Consider the following 13,328-nt stretch of genomic DNA (forward strand, 5'->3'; position numbering starts at 1 on the left):
CAGTGCAGGTGGGCTGGTTCAGATGTGGATGGACATAAGAAGAAATTGGACAATGTACTTAAAAAGGAGAGAAAGGGTTGTGGATGAGGGGGGCAGGGGAATGACACAGAGGAGAAGCTGGGAGAGGTGGGGAAGGGTCACTATTGCATAGTGAGGGGAGCAAAGTTTAGGGAGGTGGAGGTGGTGGCAGTGGGTGTGAGCTCCTCTGCTGTCCTGAGGCATGTTCCTGGTTGGTACCTTCTAATACAGCAGGAACTTTTATTTCTGTGACACCCCATAGCAACAGAAAAGAGATGTCTGCTGTCATTCCCATGTCACCATGCTGAAACTAGCCATCCTGGTACTTGTTTTGTTAGTACGTTTAATTCTGTAGCTTGGACTTTGATCCTAGCACCAGTATTCAACACTGCATAACCTCGCTCTGAAATATGAATGTGGGAGTGTGACCAAAAAGGATCTTAAAGCCTCTGCCTCACTTCAAAGGCTGGCACACCGGGTATCTAATTGTACATCAGTATGATAAACTCTACATGTGAGAGCAGAGAGTGTGAACTTATTGAGTGCTTCAGCTGGAAAAGGCAACTGACCTACTGAATTTCTAAGCTCATTCAAAAAATGCTTCCTTCAGAATTTTTCTGTCCCTTTTGCTGCTTTCTTCACCCTTTTAATGTTTCCTTTTGTCACTCTGGTTATTTAAATATGGAGGAAAAGAAAATGTTTCATCAGTACTATATTATTGTGTTGTCTTTGATTTATCTTCTCCATGTTAGAAGCTACTCAATAATTTCTGTGATTGCTTATGTGCAGCATAAACAGGGCTGTATTTTAAAAATTAAGATAAATCTTCAGAGTAAGAAAATGAAGAAACCTTACACAGAAAGCTTTTGTAAAAAGTTTAATCAAAACTGCTGAGTCACAACATAATCTGAATAAATTAAATTGCCCTGTTTACCTAATCCTTTTATAGAAGGAAAAAGGAAAACGATAATTTTGAATATTATCCACATTATTGAACCAGTTTAGTTTAACTGAAGGTCATGGATTCTCCCATGCACTTAATCACCGGAACGGATCATTTTTCTTTGTCATTTCCATTGTTTGTAGTTGACAACACACTGTACGAGGGATAGACACAACTAAGCTGGGGAAAAAACAGTCTCTCTTGCTCTTGAGCTGAAAAAGAGTTTAATGACATTTTTAGTGGATGCAGTGTTGATCAGTTGAAAGAAAAAAATCACATATGAATACAGTACTGAATGCAGCTGTTCTATATTTGCACTACTATGTTAGCATTTTCTGTTGACAAATGACAAGATGCTGTGGTTATTAATGTTAAAGAATGTTTCAAGGCTATATTCAACTGTTGCAGCTAATTGTATACCTTTATTTTTTAAGGACTAAAAACTTAAAATGAGCCCCAGTATTTTATAACTTCCCTGAGATCTTATTTAATTCCAGTAGGGCAATGCTGGACCTTCTTGCAAACTACGGGGGTTAATTTCTGTCTTTAATAAAACTTCCTTACTGAAGTTTGGAGGGTGCTGCATAATGTAAAATGTATTCTGTATTTAGTTCATAACACACTGAACTAAACTGTTCACAGGAATTAGAGGCTGTTCTTTGCTTGGATCCCAAAAATCAAGAATTGATGAGGTTTCTCTAGTATTCATTTAAATGAAGGATTTCAGAAATAGGAATGAGAGAGAGAGAAATCCAGAAGGTATACAGAGAATTTTAAAGGAGGAGAATTTATTGAAAAATGTCATGGTGTATTAGAGAGTGTCTTGTGTTCTCTGTGTGTGTCTCAAGATGATGGTATTCAGGCTCTGAAACAGGCAGCATAGATCTGAGGTTTTGTTGAGTTTACTGCAAACCATCTTCCTCTGGTAGAATTTCATACTTGGGATTCTGTGAATATTTATGTTATATTTATTGTAAAAACTTATTTTTTCGGTCACTGATCAAAACTGCAATTTTAGCCTGCAGAACTAGTCTCTTGCAGTTTGAATGTGAATGACAGTACATCTGGTGACTTAACTGCAAACTGATGTCATAACAGTTTCCTCGAGGGTGAGGGCTTGAAAATACCTAAACATTTCTCCAGGTGATACAGCTTAAGGGAAACATCAGAATGGTGTGTTGAACTGTTGGAATGCTGGAGCTTTAAGAGTGACATTTTCTAGAGAAATGTAACCCTATGACAAGTTACGCTGAATATTCTAAGAAAACAGGTTGAAGGGAGAGCTTTGGTTTTTTTGCTGAGTTCTTGGAATTTGTAAAAAAACCAAAATGACATTCCACACCTGTGAGTTGCTTTATGCACAGAGTATTTTATTTATTAGCATTCCAAGTACAGAAATAGTGTCCAGAAAGTTCAGATGGGGTTAACTTGCATCCCATCCCAAGTCTGCAAATTACCCGGAGGATGTATTGATGGACTGTTCCTCAGGACACTAGCTTGGTTAAATAGGGTGCCCTTTGCAGCCCTTTCAGTGCAGTGGACAGAGCCTTCTATTCATCTAGCCAAACATTGCTATATTTTCATTTCAAAGCAGACTTTTAATTTATTTTGTACTTTTTTTTCTCTGAGAAGAATCCCAGGCTTTTGTTAAACAAAAAAATACAGGAAGCTACTACAAGTAAGGTGTTGTGCACTGCTCCTGGGAAGAGGAAAGGTTTTTAACGCTATTTTCTGTGTGATAATGTAATTAAATGGATTTAGCACTATCTACGTAGAGCTTAAGGTCTTGAATTTGGAGAAAATTCAAAAGTAAATGTAGGATGGGATTATAACTGAATTAGTTGTTGTGTATTTGTCTTGCTCTTTTTTTACTTTGCCTTTTTTTTAATAGTTCTACCAACTCCTATCTGTTTTTATAATTTTCCTTGTGGAATCTGTGCATTCTTTTAAAATTTTTATTATTGTTACATCTATGTTTATAGCAACATTTAAAGCCAAACATCACACAAAATTAAGAACCTCTTCTAGTTGTGTTCAGCTTGTATTTGATGAAACCTTCCACCATAGCTGTACTCTTCCAATGGAAGCTGCATTGATCAAGTGCGCATTGCTGCAGCTGCTGGTGAGATCTGATATGAGGGGACAGGCTCCAAAGATAGACTGTGGCTCTGGTTTTAGCACACTGAATCTGGTCAGTACTTTCGCTGAGATTTCACTCTAGAATGAGATGGGAAATTTGAGAGTGGCTGAATCCCCCTGGGATGAGCAGCTTGTCCCCATGAGTTGAAGGAAAAACTGTCACGAGAACTAGTTCCCACTGAACCCTATGTACTGTTCAGAAGTATGTCTCTGAAATCTGCCTAGAAGTGGGAAGGGTGGGTAAGGATGGGGGCAAGTGGGCCAGTATGCAGATAGGCCATAAAATGGCATGTAAGGATGTTTGACCAGGCAGTGTGTAGGCTGTGTGGGATGGCTGGGCCCTCTCACCTGCCCGCTCACCGCCTGCTGCACAGCCTGGACTGCTCTGGTGCCCGTGGCTGGTGCTGTGCTGTACGCCTTGCCTCTCTCACCTTCAGGGCCTGCATCCCAGCCAGCAGCTATTCAGGGCCTTTCAGAAGCTGAATACTGCTGTTTGGCAAGAAGGAAAAATAGGCGGCTTGAGGGAATTAAAAATAACAGCAAGAAAAACCTGTTCAGTAATCAGCTGATTGCTGAGGGATGGGTGAGGAGGAGGATCAAATGGAGTGTAGCCATATGTGTTTGCCTCTTAGCACAGCGTTTGGGCATGGGGACAGGTTATACCAAATCCTCAATGTGTGACCAAGTAGATGCTTCTTGCAAGAGAAGGTACAATTAAAGAACGAATAGTTTCACTTGCTAAACCCACTTAATGTTTATGATAACATTTTATTGGGTTATTCGCTTCTAGAAAAATTGGGGAAAAAATGTCTCTGCCATGAAGTAGCCTGTGTTCAGGAGTTTGCCACAGTGTATCAACTGGCTTCTTGCTACTTCCTCCTTGCTCCTCTCTCATAGCCTGACAGAACATTTCTGCTCTCTGGTCATATACTTCAAAAAGCATCACCCATCATGAGCAGGTATGGCAATTTAACATCCTTAGCTAAGTGGACAGAATATATTTTTCAGAGCATGTGTTCTTCCTCTCCAAGGCACATCCACAGAAAATTGTCCCTTTGGCTTTTCCTGTCCCAAACCCATTATTATGAACCACCCAAATGTGCATTTGCTGTACATCCATAACACACAGAAGACCAAAAACACTTAACCCCCACCCCAAGCCCCCCAGAAATGCACCTCAACTAACTTTTCAGAAGCCACGTTCCTGGCTCAATTTCTGACGTTTTTCTCAGTTGGATGATTATTCAGGCTTGAGTTAATTCTTTAATTTGGATGATTCAGGACAAATTAGAAATAGCTGCAGTTAGCTATGTGACCAGTTCCAGAAAACCATTTTTTTTTCATTTAATATTTAAAAACTGAAATAATATCTTCCAGTTGCGCATGCTAAGGCTCGTCTTGACTTCAGATTGTTGCCTGTCTGATTCTAGGGCTGGGTGGGTTTTGTTGGGGGTGGGGGCGTGGGGGGTGTTGTTAGTAAGTGCAGTTATAAAGAGAGCCATGTGCCTTTAACCAATAGTGCAAGAACAGAAGATGGAAATTTGTGCCTCTGTACTGATGCCAGTGGCATCAATCCTTGTCATTTACCAGCATAAATAGGTTGGGACAGGCAAGATCACCCCCTAATCAGCACAGCTGTATTGGTCTTTTACGAACTTGTTAATTGGCTGAAGTGGTTATTACTGTTTCACAATATAAATGTTTTAGTTCATCTTTTTTCTGGATGATTTGGGGCTGAATTAACTATGGCAAAGAGGAAATGTCTGTTGGTTGCTCTGTGATTCTGTGATTCTGTCTGTCAAGTCCAAGACTTCACAGCACATACAAATCCAGATGCCTGTGGGCAGGACATCTGGGCTTTTGGGTTAAACCCTGGTATTGGGTTGTGGAGACTGGAGCCGTATTCCTGGCTCTGCTTCGAGTTATACCCTGAAACTCCAGAATAGCCTTGGAAAAGTTGCTTCATCTGTCTAGGCTTCATTTTTTACCTCTTTGAAATGTTGATAGTGTTCCATGTGAAAGATTTCTTTCCAGTATTCATTTTGAAAGTGACCTGTATATTTCCATGTCTCTCTTGTGAGTGGGCATTTTCTTTCCCCAGCAGCAGCAAGGTACTGTGGTGGTAGCAGCCCAAGAAGCCCCATGGGACAGAAAAAAGCAATGCTTGAACTTTACCAGTCTCTTTTCAGAAAGACCAGTATGAGCAGGGGTTTTCTTGTAAAAGTAGAATATTAGGTAACATGCTGAACTAGAACACAACCTGTGCTAGAAATACTGGGATGAGATAATTACCCTATTTATACCTTGTGTTTTCCCCATTTAAGGGGAGGATGATTCCTTTTGAAAAACATTTTGAGATCTCAAAGTGAAAGGTGTGGGAGGGTATTATTTGTGTTGTGGTGTTTGCTGGAAGAAATTGAATGCAAGAACAAATGAAATGAGAGGAAACATGAAAACAATGGGAAGAGAAAAACTGCTTTTAGCCTTACAGAGTAGTCATTGATTCACGAAAGCAGAAGGATAATTCCTCATTGTACAGCTTTCAGACAACAGTTAGAATATTCACTTCCAGTTAAAGACTAGAAAAATACCAATGAACTGGCAAAAGCCAAAGAAAAGTCACTTAAAAAAAAGTTAGGGGACTGGGAGAATAACTAATAGGAAAAGAGGAAGAAAAATATAGCTTAGTGAATTGGTGGAATGGAGCATTAGCAAGGAAGTGACATAGCTGTCAGAGTTGAAAAAGATGATAAACTCAGAAAGAGGAATTGCTTTTGTAGCTGAAGTTCAGAAAGAGGAATTCTGGGAAGAAAATAGAGGGGTGATTTTTTTTTTTTCCCAGAAAAGACTTTTTGGGAAAATCTTTTTTTATCTGAGGAATTATCTCCAAGAGAAAGTGGAAGAAGTCCAATGCGTTAGAATATGCTGTACAGACAAGATGTTTTACAGTATCTTTCAGACCTTCAGGCTTCATGTGATGCAATTACCTGAGTATAGTGTGTAACCGTGGTCTCTGAATGTGCTTAGTTTTGATAATAGCTTTACCATTTTTATGCATCTGTATAACTGTGATTGTTTTCTTTGCAGAATAAAGTGCTTTTCCTAGGCTTAATATTTATTAGTGACTTTTATAACATTGATGCTCTATTCTGACTTACAAAACTAAATGCCTCTTGCTGAAAGAAATCACACATAGCATCTTGCATGGAACAATTATGGTAAAGTACAGTAATATTTTGCATTTGTGCAAAAAGATTAAAGCTATGTGAAAACAAGGTATACATCTAACTAGTGGCATTATGCTAGTATCAGAGAGGAATAAATAGGAAGGGGACTTACTCAAGGTCGGGTGGCCTCAATGGAAAAAATGGAAGCTTTCTGCTTAACTGAAGCCCTCTAAACTAATTATTATTTCTTTCTCCTTCTGAAAATAGAGACTGGATCAGTGCTGTGCTTATGACTGCATAAACTTTAATCTTTATTCCTTAAATTTTTCACCTCTCTAGAATTTCCTTTAAGCAAAACAGAACACTAGAGCTTGCTGGGAACAGCTCAAGCGTTATTTTGCTACTGAGTCCAATTTTATATGATGCAACTCTTCGTAAATATTAACTCGTGAAATACTGTGGCTGCTGCTTTTTGGAACAGCAGTGAGTTTACTGTGCATTAAGCTAATGTGTACAGGCACACATCTCTTGCGTACTATATCTGGCAGTCCTCCAGTACATCCCCCTATGTCCTGCCAAGACTAACCAGTCTGTTTGCTTCTGTTGCTCCAGGGCCATGGCAGCTGGGTAACTTCTCCACTTTGAATGCAAAGGGACAACTAGTCTCCATCTGTTTGCATCTGCATGTTCCAGTAGTAAGCACAAAGGTGATGTTAGAGCTCTGTGTTGTCTCTTTTCAATTTTTCTGTCCAGAGGTCTTGGTTTGCCTTGCTCACGGAGTAGGAAAGGCTACAGTGCAGGGGAAGCAATTGTGACAAGTACTTTTCCTAACTGTATTGCTGAAGGGATATGAAGTGGGGACACAACTGCAGGATTGTTCAACAGTGGTTCTTAAAAGAAAGCAGAGGACCAAAACTCACTCATAAGGCCCTAAAGGTATTCTGAACAACTGGTAAGAGTACAGCTGGGGAGTGACAATCCTATGAATGCTACTTTGACCACGGGTTATTTGTTGTTTCACTCTTTGTAATATCTTTATGCATATAATTATTATTATGACACAATATTTAAGCTGCGCTTTGGCTGTGCACTGGATGCTATCATAGTGAGCTAATGTGAATTACTGATCCTTTTAAAGTTCTAATAACCTTCTTGCTATATATGCTCAAAATGTTTTGTACCCATGCATAGCTTAGTTTGGAATTGGTCTTGTGTATGAATTTAGTTGTTACTTAGTTGTTCATGTATAATGCTTTTATTTTCCCCTTTATAGTCTCATTCGTTGTCTTCCAGTGCAAACCCCTTCTGTTTCCCATGTGTTTTTCCCATTTGTTCTTGGGCATGTTTGCTGTTTTGGCCTGGCCAAGGGCATTTTTGAGGTGCAGAACACTGTTTCACCCAGACTGGCTTATAACAATTTGAAAAAGTTATCAACTAGCTAAAGAAAGGGAGAGATGGTGGTGGATTGAATCGGATCTTAAATTTGAGGTTACTTCAGACTGGTTCCTGCATTTCGCAGTGTGTTGGGATCCAACAGTAAAAGAAGGGAAGTGACACAGCCACCTGCAATCCTGATCTCTGAAGGTGCTGATTATGTGGCACTGATGATTTGTACTGGGGTAAGAGCCAGCTGGCCATGTGGATGTGGCTTTAGATTGCTTTCTAATAAATAACAGTTAGTATGGCTCAGCTTGATATGAACAGGAAGTGTCATGCAGAAGAACTGTCACTCCAGAACATGACTCAGAAGATTAAATTAGTGACTGACACAGATGCATATATTTCAGTGCCTCCACATTTGGCATCCCTGCACAGGCAAAATGTTCTAATAACAGCTCCCCTCATATACCTTGGATCCACAGGAAAGGAGCTAGTGTTGTGATGAGTAACATATAGAAGACATAGGTGAATGGTATTTTTAGCCTGGCAGTCAGTTTTTCCAGACACTTCATAGATTGGCGTAGGCTGACTTTAGTCATGTTTCTTAGTGTTTGCAACTGCTTCTTCCACACCTGATCAGTGACTGACACGAGCTCCTTTCCTTATCTTTTAATTGGTAAACTTGCTTCTCTGAAATATTTTTCTTTTTCTTTTGCCTCGTGTAAATTGTGAACTCATTGGTCTTGCCTTTGAATGAGCCCTCATAGAGAAATGATTGTTTCAAGACCTGTCTTTATCGGTGTGAGTATACAGTGCAAGACTCTTCTCATGTATTTCTGAACATGAAAAGCTGCATTTATTTGGGCAAATCTGGGTCCTCGTCTAGTTAAGTAACTGTGCTGTGATCTTAATAACAGTTGAGAATGACAAAGTTTTACCCACGTAGCCCTAGTTGCAAGATGGGGTCACAAGTAGTGGTTTGGTGTCTTGCATCCAATTGAGGAGTTTGTTTAATGTCTTTTGTTGCTGGTTTGGGCTCTTTCTTTTTTTCGCGTTCACCATTTATTAACTGGTGGCACAGAAACATCCAATGTCCATTATTCTAATTGTTGTCCCATTTCTGTATAAAATGATTTCTGAGTCACATCCCAAACCATATAGACTCCTTTCATTGCCATGACAACAGCAAGGCATGCTGATGTTAGCAGCGTCTGCTGGAAAAAATGTCAGTAAAAGCAAAACACAGTTAATTAAGAGATTTCATCTATAAATCTGATTTTCTGTAATGATCCAAAATTATCCTGCATTGTGGAGAAGTAGTTAAGAACAAGCCCTAGATAAATAGCATAGTCTGATGCTGAATATTGGGTCCTGCATTACAAAAAAGATCTTACAAAAACAGTGAGAGTGGAATTGGTCATAGCCCTCGTATAATGTCTGGATCAAAAGAGGATAAAGAGTTAAATGTGGTTACTAAAAATAAAGGATAATTACCAACAGTTTTAGAAAAAGAAAGACTTCATGTTAAAGTGCGCATTGTTCTTTCATTATCATACCTTTCTCATCATTGCCTAAAATTAAAAGTACATTTGATGGGATTACATAACAATACATTTAAAGCTAATAAATAATGCAGCAACTCATATAAAATAATAGGAAATCGCTGATGTAAAACAGGTCTTGTAGAGCTGAATGCTAGAAGGAATCTGCCTTGGTCCATGTGAAGCTGAGAAGGAGGAAAGCCAGGGGGGTGGGACTTGAGAGATATGCAGTCATCAGGAGGGATTATTTCTGTTTTAAAAAAGAGGTGGGAGCATAGAGCTAATGGAGGCAGTACCTATAGCCTCCTTTCCCTTGAAACCTGCATGATCATATGGGCTTTCTCCTGGCCTTTCTCTGTGCTTTGAAGCTAAGATGGAGACTGTCTTGGAAATAGAAGTTGAACATGAATATCCTGCAGTCAGGGGTATTACCTGCTGAACTTTAGAAATCTGTAGGTTTTGAAGACTTCTGTTTATGCCTGCTGTGAAGGAGGGGGAGAGGATGAATGATGTTGCCCACTGAGAAGCCGTGATTCAGGTTTTCCTGGCCTATGTCTGGGGTTCTTCCATAAAAATCTATTAAATCTTTTTTGTTATTTTTGCCTTGTTAATACGTAGCTGCAGGTGGCTGGAGGGCTGATCTTTCCTCTGATGGGTCCTGAGGGTGCCCATAAGAGTTTCAGGAGCCCCTGCAATTTCCAAAGAATGGAAGTGCTATGTTTTCGTTTAAGGATAGTTTGACTCTCAAATGAGGTGGCTGATTTCTAGTGACAGCCATAGGCAATGCCAGAGAAAATGTAGATCTTGATCCCCTTATTTTTAGACCTGCTGGTATTTCTGTAGTCTGGGATGCTGTTGGCTTCATTTGGGTTCTCGGGAATTCTGACAATACTTGCCTGCTTAGTACAGTGAGATAGAATAGGCCTCCTCATCCTGCATCACTTGCCATCCAGGGTTTTCTTTGAGTCAGGGAGGTGCCGAGTGCCAGCTGGCTGTAAGTGCAGACAGTAGCTCAGGTAGTGTAGCCCCCAGTGAGTGGGGGCTCCAGCTCTAAAAGAGCCCTCCTGGACTCTCAGAGAAATTGGGGAAGGCACTTGACTTCTAGATGCCATTTGAGACTTATCAAAGACTGTGGTCAATACCAAATGTTTACAGTTGCTATCTAGTAAACAAGCCTCATGAGAGAATTCAAAGCGATAAATTGCAGTGCTCCTTTGGGATGTTGGCAGCATTCTATGGGTTGAAAACCTTAGGAAGGTTGTGTGCGCCGAACTGCGTTCTTCTTTTTTTTCTGTTGTTGTCCCTCTTACCCCCACCTTTAGTTGGCAGTATGCTATTTCGCAACAGTAATGTTTGGAAATTACATGGCAAAGATTTTCAAGATGTCTTGGAGAATTATGTACTTTGATTACAACAGTCTATACCCTAGTCATCATGTATGTTTAAAAATATATATATTCTAAAATGATAGGAAGATCTTTGATTTGGAACAGTACTATTAATTTGCTTCCTTCATTCTTCTCATGTTTTTGGCACCTTAGGTCCCAGTCTGGAGAGTGACTGCATAATGTCTCCAGTGTAGCTTGGACTCTGAGATCAGATGAGCCTCTGTGGAAACAGATACATCTGCATATAGCCAAATTGCAAGATAAAAGTTCTAGACTCTAGGTATTGCAAGGTGATTGATGGGCTGTGTTAAGACTTGAGAAACAAAACAAGAAGACCATGCAGCTTTATGAACTTAATATTTAAGTGTACGCAACTTTAAAACATTAAACATTTGCAAACCTAAGAAATTCCTTGAGAATTGTACAACACTCGGTTGCTGGTGGAGCCTGCAAGCCATAAAAACCTGCAGTTAATGATAAGGTTTGTCTTCATGCTGTGGTTAACGTTAAGTATGTGGGTGTGGGGCATGTTTGCATGTTGAAGAGCACTGCTTAGTGTGTCTGTTCTGCTTTCTGTTCTGTGGAACGGCGGATTTGTTGGACATTTCTGAATTGAATGTAGTTTGATGTATCTGTTGAATTTAAGTTTACTTCTTAGACAGCATCCCTTATCTGGCATATTTTAAATACTTAAAGAATGCTTTAAACTGTTTTTATAATTTACCCCATTTTTGGTGGCGTTTGTTTGCACAGGTGGTCTCATCAACAAAGAAGCTGCTGATTCACAGCAGAGTTTGTCTGTGGCTTTAGACACAAGATGAGCTGGTGCAATTAGGAGTACAAAACTAAGAAAACTTAAGACTTCTTGAACAAAAATGGGTTGTCTTGACCATTGTTCTGTGGGTTGATATAACATGGGTAAGTTGCTAATGGAGACTTTTTTTGGTCTGTGTTTTTTAGCTTGGTTGGGTCAAAACTATTTTCAAAGTAAGGCATTTGGATTTTATTCTGCTGGAAAGAATTATGAATCCATGAGTAACCTTTTAGGGAGACAGAATAAAGAGCTGTGAATAGCTGGGATCTGCTATTGTTGCCAGTGTCATCTGATCTAATTTTGGTTGGAGCTTGTGTCATGAAGTGCCCTCTCCAGGGAGCTGAGCTCTACCCTTAGTAAATCCCCTACCTGCTTTATACCTCAGAATAAACTATTAAGGGTATGTGCTTTGGGCTGAGAGGGGAGATTACACTGAGGAGATGCAGTAAGGATGGTCTGTAGGACAAGGATGTAAGGATGGGAACAGGGGTCCATCGGGGCCATGTGTCTGACAGCCATCAGCCGATGCTTAGGGAAGAAAAGGCAAGAGAGGCACAGAGGCCAGATACTCTGTGGCCTTCAGCGGTTTGTGGGTCAGGGCACTGAGGAGATGCCTTTGGTAATCTGTGATGGATTTTTTTTCTTTCTTGTTTTTCTCTGATCCCTTTTTGAGTCCAGGTAAGCCTTTGCTACATAGTGTCCTGCAGCAAGGTGTTCTACAGCTTAATTTATGTGTGTATGAAGAAATAATTGCTCTTTCGCTTGTTCTGAATTTGACATCTACTAGTTCCACTTGTTAGCCTCTAGCTCTTCTACTGGAAGAGACAATAAACAATTGTTCCCTGTTCACCTATTTCATGTCACCAATCTCTGTAAACTTCCATTATATTCCTACGTTGGGCTGATGTGTCCAAACTTATGCAATTGCTCCTTGCACAGAAGTTTTTCTCTCACTGGTCAGTTTTCCCGTTTATTTAATGAAAGTCATTAACAATGTTTATTAATTCACTCATGACATCCCTGCCATTGTATGGACCATAACCAGTTGATGTGGGTATAACTGAAATTTCTCATTGTTTTGTTTCTTGCCAGTGTGGCCTTGATGATCTTACATGTCATTGTTGCTGCCGCCATCTTGGCCAGTAATTCAGTCTTGAGAGTATACCTTTCCTATTTTAGACCCAGAATTTCAATCCTCAGTGACACTTTGACTTCTTGTTGTTGTTATCCTGTTCATTTTGTTTAAGCCAAAGCTTTCTTGTTCAGTATGCTCCTGCTTGTCCACTGATGTAACCAGTTCTGCCTTTTCTGCACACTTTCTATCCCTGCATACAGCATTCCTTTCTCTTCCTTTCACTGACTTTCCAATACATCTCTCTGATCAGTACCCTCATCTAAGTGGGGCATTTCACTCCCCTAACCTCTTTTAGACGCTTTTACTCAAATTCCTTGTGCTTTAGGAGACCAAATAAAGCGTTTTGGGGATGTTTTAATGCCCAGTGCCAGCAGCCTGGTTCCACTCTGAGGAAGAGCCGTCCCCGCTGCAGTGCTGCCCCTGCTGCGGCCCTGCCCCGTGTGATGGGTTTGGGGCTCCTCTCTCCCGCACGCTGATGGCTGGCTCCCGCGGTCTCCACAGCTCTCGCCACAGGGTCCCTCATGGCCCCAAGGGAGCCTCTTCGCCTCACCAGGCTCCCGTAGGCTCAGCCACAGGCGCGGGCGGTGCAGCCCCGCCGCCCTGGTGCTGCCGGCACACCTGCCCGCCGCGGGGTGGGCTGCTGCGGGCCGCGCCGGGCTGAGGCGCCGTGCTGAGGCGCTGTGCTCCGCGCCCGGCCCGGCAGCTGCCCTCTGCAGCTCGGCCCGCCGGGGAGCGGAGGCCCTGCGGCCGGCAGGGCGGCCCTGCGGCTGGGCCAGGGGCTGCGGCGGCCCTCCCGCCCGCCC

At 41.2% G+C, this 13,328-nt stretch overlaps 1 protein-coding gene across 1 annotated transcript in view; it reads left to right on the forward strand.

Annotated features, from left to right (window-relative positions):
- Window positions 1-13,328, forward strand: part of HERC1 (HECT and RLD domain containing E3 ubiquitin protein ligase family member 1) — a 136,336-nt gene that overhangs the window by 12,657 nt on the left and 110,351 nt on the right. The gene's annotated exons all lie outside the window — the stretch shown is intronic.

This window comes from Strix aluco, chromosome 12 (genome assembly GCF_031877795.1).
Source record: "Strix aluco isolate bStrAlu1 chromosome 12, bStrAlu1.hap1, whole genome shotgun sequence".
Classification (NCBI taxonomy): Eukaryota; Metazoa; Chordata; class Aves; order Strigiformes; family Strigidae; genus Strix; species Strix aluco.